Here is an 8271-nt window from a genome sequence, read left to right as displayed (position 1 = left end):
TGCTTGAGATGAATGCATGAACCAGTTTCTCAGAGTCAGTTTGAGATATGAATGCTTTGAGTTTTGATATATTTTTAGTGGTAAAACACTGTTCTTGTGATATTGGTAATGTGAATTTCAAAACCGATATCAGTATCCAAAATAATACCAAGGTTTCTGGCTTGGTCACTGTATTTCAGAGACAGTGACTCCAAGTGTGAATGCATTTTCTGTCTGTGACTTTAAGGACCAATTACGAGTATCTCAGTCTTGTCTGTATTCAGTTGTTAAAGGTTTGTGTACATTCAGCAATTAATATCATCGATACAGTTTACTAGTTTGTTAAAGGAGCAATAAGCGACATTCATCATTTCTAGATTGAAGGAATTAAAAAATTGCTATGTGAAGAACTAGAGGTGTAATTTCATCTGGAGTATAGCATGACCTCACACACCCTCTCTCTGTGTTGATCTCCAGCCCATTGTTTACAAGCCGGTCCGGCTGCGCGGTCATGTACGTTCATGTGTAAATTTAATGTTACAATCATAGCATGGGTTAATGTCCAGAGCTTGAGTTATTAGCGGCTCTGTCCCAGCAATGGGTTGTGGTACGGTTGTGTTAGGTGAGCAGCCCGGCAGCCCAGCTAACATTTGCAATTAGCATTGTAAAATGTAGCCCAGCGGGCAGCCTGGCGGCTGTGTTTAGCTATTCCCCTGCCTACTTCAATGATGATGATACCTGTAATAAATGTAATATATTTGCTGAAATGGAGGCGAGGCTCAGTGACTAGAAGAGCTGGTAGAAGCGCTCCATAGCTGTAAGTTACCTAACTTACACCTAGCGGTGAAACGATTTCACTTTTTGCCCCTTTAACAGGACTGAGAACATTAGAGGAAAGGGAAATGTACAGCATTGATCCTTGGGGAACCCCATGCAGAGCAAATTTTTGTTTCCGCAGATTCAAGGTTACCAGTTGAAACATAACAGCTCCCGTCCTTTACAGTGAACCTTTTACGACAAAAAGTTAAGAATTAAGATATCACGATCCACAATATCAGGCAGCAGTGAGATCAAGCAATACTGAAATCGAGGTTCTCTGTGGGGGTCTGTTGATCTTAAAGGGATAGTGCACCCAAAAATGAAAATTCAGCCATTATCCACTCACCCATATGCCGAGGGAGGCTCAGGTGAAGTTTTAGAGTCCTCACATCCCTTGCAGAGATCCAAGGGGAGAGGAGGTAGCAACACAACTCCACCTAATACAGGCTGACGGCACCCCAGATTCAAACGTCAAAAACACATAATTGAAACCACAAAATATCTCCATACTGCTCGTCCGTAGTGATCCAAGTGTCCTGAAGCCCCGACATAAAAAGTTGTTTAGAAAACGTCATTTGAACTCTGTTTTTAGCCTCATTGTAGCCTGTAGCTCTGACTGCCTCTCTGTACACTGTGCTCACTTGTGCACGCTTGTACAAGACTGTGAGACATGGGCACATATGTGTTCACATGCTTTCGCCGGTCTCGTGAGTGCGGCATATGGGTGAGTAGATAATGGCTGAATTTTCATTTTTGGGTGCACTATCCCTTTAAGGTCATTATTACTTTTATGAGAGCTATTTTTGGCTCTGAAACCCGATTGGTATGTTTCATAAATATTGTGAGTTGAAGGATATCCATCCAGTTCTTTGCATACAACATTGTCAAGCATTTTACTCAGAGGAGTAAGATTGGAAATTAGTCTGTAATTATTCATCACGATGGGTCTAGATTGTTTTTCTTTAACAGAGATGAGATTACAGCATGCTTGAGAGAAGCAGAGAAAAGGCGCTCCCCATGACTGGGAGGAGCGACCATGCAGCTGTCTTGTTAAGGTTGGGATGTGTGGAAAGTGAAATCATTGACAACCAGAAACTACAGATTACCAGAACCATCCAGAAACATGGACAATTATAATGCAGCAGCCAACGATGTCAGAAGATGCAAATTACAGTGCATAAGTTAAAGGAGTGGACTGGATCACATTTCACTGCAATTGTACCTTGTATATTTTCAAGTAAAAAAAATCACAACCTCAGCTGTAAAGCTGTCCACTCTCATACTTAGTGCCCAGACAGTGAGGTAGTCCATGATCCATGTTTTAGTCTAGTTCAGTGCAGTTGCATTGCCAGTAGTTTTTCCCTTCCTTTTCTTTTTCCTTTCCTTTTTCCTTTTCCTGATTGAGGGGGATATATGAGCCATATGGTCTTGATGTTTTCCATTGAGGGTAGGAGTGCAGAGTCCCCTGTAGAGGTGTGAAATAGGGGTGTCAAACCACGTTCAGCTCAGTGGCAAATTCTGGGTTCCCCTGCACATCAAAGGCCACAGTTTACAAAGTGAGAATAGAAGATGATCATCAGTATCAAACAGACTCTGACTTGGCTCTTATAAACATGATACATATAGGATCATATATTTATTAACCCCTTTGTGAGCTTTAACAACAATTTTAAGATTGAATTTAATTTCATATTATAAATTAAAAAAATAGTTAAATATTTACAACAACTTTGAATTTGGTGATCTCTCATTTCTATCTGAGGACCTTTTAAAGAACAAAACCAGTGTGATTACATCTCCACCTTCTTTTTCTAATCCAGGCGACGAGGGAGGTTCAACCTTTGTTTAAGAGTCTACATTCACATTTCTAACAATCTCAAATCTGAATCTTTTGTCTCTTTCTATACTTGATTGTCACCATCTTATTCACACCGCTAATGCACAACTTTAATCACTTTAAGGGAATAGAAAACAGTACCGACCATTATCGTCTCTTTTCACAAGCTACAAGCTCACTACATTTTAGAGGGAAATATTGTACTTTCTACTCCACTACGTTAATCTGACAGCTTTTGTTTCCTTTCAGATAAAGATTTTACATAAAATAATATATTTTTATATTCTCAGTGTTTAAATTGTCACTTTTATTTTATCTTACTTATATGTTATGCACTTTGTGTGACAAGTTTATATACAACACACTTGTATATTGCACTTTGCAGTACTTTTACTCCGAATCTACCCAAAGTATGTAAAATTGGCTCCACATTGATAAACTACACATTAGAATGCTCTCACATGTATTTGTTAATGATAAAAACAAACAGTACTGTAAGAATATAAGCTGTCAGCATGATGAGTGCCTTATTTTGCAAATATATGACTTGCATACTTTTCGAGGTTTTTCAAGGATATGAGTACCTACTGTAACAAGAAGTTTATATCATGTACTTGGGGAGAAATCCAACTGAAGGACTGAATCATCTAAACCAGGTTTTTCTGATTATCAGATTACTGAAGTGCATGTAAACGCGTCAAATTGGATTATTACCATTACCTGATTATTCCCAGTTATCTGATTATTGTGCGCATGTAAACGTGCTCACTGTTTTGTTGAATTTCTATGCAGCTTCATCTCATTCATTTACAGTGGCTGCTATTTGTGATCTCAATAATCATGTTGAGCGACAGCAACTTGAGACATAAAAAGAATTCATAGCAAAGCCCTGCAATAAAAGTCATGTCCGAAAATATTTCATTTCTGGGATTTAGCATTTAAAACTTTTTCAACAATGTTTAGCCAGCTGGTTGGCACATTTATGTCCATGGCAATATTCTGAGTAATTGCTCTAGATGTCAGTAGAGCCCAAGCAGACATTGGCCGGGTTTCCCAGATCGCTCTTAGCACTAAGAGCTTCTTAAGAACGCTCTTAAGCCTCCCGTGAAAGAAAAACTCATTTCCCAGATCGCTCTTAGCTTAAGAAGATCTTTCACTAAGAAGGAGTTGTAAGATCGAGCTGACCCACTCTTAACAGTCTTCTTAGCGACCAAATGCTCACAGATCCAGCCGCGGCAGGCAGATTAAAATTACACTCAGCAAGGAGATGTTAAAACAGTATATTTTGATCTTTTTTATACTTCAGATTTATATTGTTTAGCATTAACTGGTGACAGAAAAGAATGAATTTCATTCTGCAGGGAAACGCGTGTCCTTACTGTGCATATGACAATAAACACTTTGAATCTTGAATCTATATGTTTTATGAAGACCCTGTGGGCGCTCAGAGCTTTGGCACAAGTTACACACCAAAATCTGGCGGAAGAAAAATAATAATAAGAAAAATAAGTATGAGGAATAGCAAGTGTGTTCCTGTATGTGCTGTGCACATCAGGCACACAAATAAAATGTACCATCATGACTATCATTTATCATAATTTGTCCACACATATCCCACATCTGCATGCACATATCAGATAGTTTACCGCTCCCAAAAAATGCGTCAGGGCACAACAGAAACACATCCACCCTCCAAACCTGCGACATTTCACAGATATTAGGCAACTGACAGGTGTAATTGAGCTCAGCTGGAACCACATCAAGGGAAGCTCCACCCGCTACTCTATATAAAGGCGTTGCCACATCACACGTGTGAGATACCATGGCTGCTTTACAGCATGTTCTCGCTGCTAACCAACAGCGTCGCCGTGTGCGAAGCCAGACCGTATATGTAAATGCAGCCCGGAGGTGCAGTGCCTGGCTGCGCTGCGTTTTTACGCAGTGGGGAGCTTCCTGGGGGTGCTGGGAGACAGCACCGGCCTCAGCAGGGCGTCTGTGTTTTTTGGGTTAAATATAACACATTTGCTCATGATTCTCTTACCAAGACTACTTCTTATTTAGTTGCAGTTTTGTTTTCATCATGAAAATAGGTCATTAACAAATATCGTCTTAGTTTTTCATTAGAATTATTAGAGCACACATACACACGAGCAGCAGCGAATTAGTGCGTTAGGTAGCAGCACTGTGTGTGACTTATGCGCTGATTAAGTGGTGGGTCATCGATATGCCTGACATCGATTGATTTAGTTTCAGCACCGCAGTAGTGGCCAGCTCCTGCAAGAGCTTCTTAAAGAGCGATCGTAAGAGCGACCCTAAGAAGGGCATTAAGAACACATCTGGGAAACACTCTTAGCGACCCTTCTTAGCCAAGATGTTCTTAACTGTGCTCTTAAGTCTTAAGATCGCTCTTAACTGGGAAACGCGGCCATTGTCTCTTTCTGCTCACTTCTGGCCAGAGGGCTCATCCTTGAAAGACTCTTCACCTCCAACATATGGACATTGGATTAAGGATGTTACGTATCATTTACAGTTGGAGAAAATCTGTTTTATTAAAGGATCAACTGCACGCCTCTTTGCCACCTGGCAAACTTTTTTAACTTCTGTGGCAAATATGGAAGCTGAAAAATTGTAATGAAACATGGTATACTCCCCTATTGATGTCACACAAGTTAATCAATTTGTCATCATTTTCCATTTTTAAATTCATATAAATATATATGTGTATATCTTTTTTTTTAATTCCTAATTTATTTTCTTACTTGTGTATTGGATTTCCTTTGGCTGGTCTGCCTTTCTCTGTTTGTTTCTGGGTTGGTGTGTGGCGTTGTCTTTTTGTCCTTGCTGGTTCTGTGTTTGTTTGTTGATGCTCTGTGCATCTTTATTGAATTACCAATAAAAATAACTTGTTTAAATAAAATTCTTTATCTATCCGTCAGGGTGATGCTCACTCACTGGCTTTAGGAAGACTGTAATGCTGTAGGTTGTAGATTAAGTGCCACCTCTGAAGGATTTTCCTCTCTCTGCTTACCAGCACCTGCAGAAAAGAAAAGAAAAGAAAAGAAAAGAAAAGAAAAGAAAAGACAACATCATCAGTTTTGTATCATCCATCAGAAGTCTGCTTTTTTAAACAGTTCACAGTGGAGACTGAAGAGTTTGTCTGAATAGTTTTAGTCAGCAAATTAATTTGTGTTTACAGATGAACCCTGAGCTCGACAATCAAACATTCTTTGTAAACTGTGAAATCTGTGTCACATTTAACAACATGTGATGATATAAATCACAGCTATGAGTCAGAGTCTACAGTTTATAAATTAATATAGGTCACTTGAGCTGCAGACGCAAAAAAATATCAACCTGCAACTATTGTTGAAGCTGGAACCACAGAAAGTTTGATGAAATAATTATTAATCAGCTCTTCAACAGTTCTACACTAGTGTTACTTGAACTGACTAGCTGCTAATGTCAATTATCAGCTGGTAGTTTAAAGGCCCTGGCACACTGAGACAACTGTCGACCATCAGACAATGTTGGGCTGTCGGTGAGCATCCGTGGCCCTTGTCGCTGTGGTGTGTCCCGCAACACTGGCCCTCATCGGTACTAGTCGCCTTTTTCTCTGCCAATTTAGCATGTTGGCTTGGCGCCAGCGACTGCGAACCCGTTGGTTTATGAAGTCACTCTGATTGGCAGTTCAGTTGCACAAGAAGAGAAACTTACATGAGGAAAGTAAACAAAGTGCTAAAGTCAAGAAGGAGTGAGACCAAAACAAACTTGTTACACAAGGTCAGATTATTTTTCTTTAGCCATTGAGCTCTTTAGCATTAACAGTTCGTGGTGGTTTGTTTTGTTTGTTTGTTATTGTTCACTAATGCTTGGTAAATACACTTTGTTCTTTCAGCATTGGATTATGTTGTTAATGTGCTAATTGACTAACTAGTATCAAGACAGTCTTCCGGTTTCCCTTACTGACGACCGCCATCTGCTGGTATGGAGAGCTATTTCCTCTCATGGACACTGTTCATGTGACATGCAGGTTAATTGGTGACTCTAAATTGTCCGTAGGTGTGAATGTGAGTGTGAGTGGTTGTCTGTTTCTATGTGTCAGCCCTGCAATAGTCTGGTGATGACCTGTCCAGGATGAACCCTGCCTCCCACGCAGTGTCAGCTGGGATAGGCTCCAGCCCCCCTGGGACCCTCAAGAGGATAAGCGGTTACAGGAAATGAATGAATATATTCATTTTTAAACAAAAACTATAAGCCTCATGAATAAATGAAGTCTCAGTGGATTTTTTTTATGAATTTAAATACAAACCTGATATATTTCATATCTGAGAGGACAAGAAATTATCTGTTTATGTTGACGTTTGCACATTACAGATATGTTAATACATTATATAAAACTTACCTTTACTGCAGCGTGTTCTTATCCACAGTGCAACACCATAGGCTATAGCAACAGTAAGAGCTCCCAAAATCATTCCACCAACCAACCATCCTGTAACATTCACTTTGCTGGGCGTACCCTCAAACAGTTTCTCTGAAACACATCACAAAAAAACAAGTGTGAATGTTATAACCTACAGAAAACAACTCAGGTGGCCATGCTCCTAAAATCTATGAAAACTAAAGTTACATCATATAAACATGTAGAGTAATTTGCAGATTAAAACACCACTGTAATGAATCTCACCTGACACACAGATCTCAGCTTCAATCATATGTTTGATTTCCTCCTGCTTGACTACACAATGGAAGCAGCCAGCCTTGGTCACATTCGTGCTGAGGGTAACGCTGTAGTTGCCTCCTCTTTCTGTGAACTGTGGGTCTTTAGCAGGAAGGCTGTTGGCATCACTGTCCTGCCACTCCACTTTAGGTTCTGGAGAAGCATCCCGTACGTCACACTGCAGCTGCAACCCGAAGTTTGTAACAGCAACTATTGTTAAGACAGGCTTTGGAGCTGCACCTGTGAACACAGAGTTAAGAATTGTTAACAGCACTATACATTTAATTTCAGTGTGCCATACAATGTGTATAATGTCTATAAGAGTAAGAAAAAAGAAACAGGCAACATGATAGGAGATAAATCTTAGAACATAATAAGGTATGTTAATAAAGTATGATAAAAAATGTTAACAGAACTAAAACTTAAGAGTAACATATTACAGTTAAACACTGGCAATGTAACCATTAGGGTGTATCTCTCTGCAGCAGCTAAGTAAGGAAACACTGTCTGACTGGACTTCTGACTACATTTTTGGTCAGATTGGGGACCGTGGAGTTTGTCCCCACCTCTTGCAGTGGAATTGCGTCATGAAAGAATCACTTTGCAGTTTGTATGGAGAGGAACAATGATTACTCTCTCATTGTACATACTGCACGTAAACTTCTCTTTTAAGATTCTAAATCATCTAACCTACAATCTAATTTCTTGCATTGTAATAAATAAAAAAAACTAATTTAATTAAAACACATACACACATGAACTATGCAGAGAGCAGAATATTCAAAATGACTTCATGGAACACAAGGAAAATATGAAAGAGGGAACGGTCACAACAACAGTAACAGTGATCAAGGAGCCACTTTGCTGCCAGCTGTGTCAGAGTCAGTGGGGCAGGCACTGCAAATCACACTTTAAC

This window comes from Epinephelus moara, chromosome 24 (assembly GCF_006386435.1).
Source record: "Epinephelus moara isolate mb chromosome 24, YSFRI_EMoa_1.0, whole genome shotgun sequence".
Classification (NCBI taxonomy): domain Eukaryota; kingdom Metazoa; phylum Chordata; class Actinopteri; order Perciformes; family Serranidae; genus Epinephelus; species Epinephelus moara.
Note: the sequence above shows the minus strand (reverse complement) of the source record.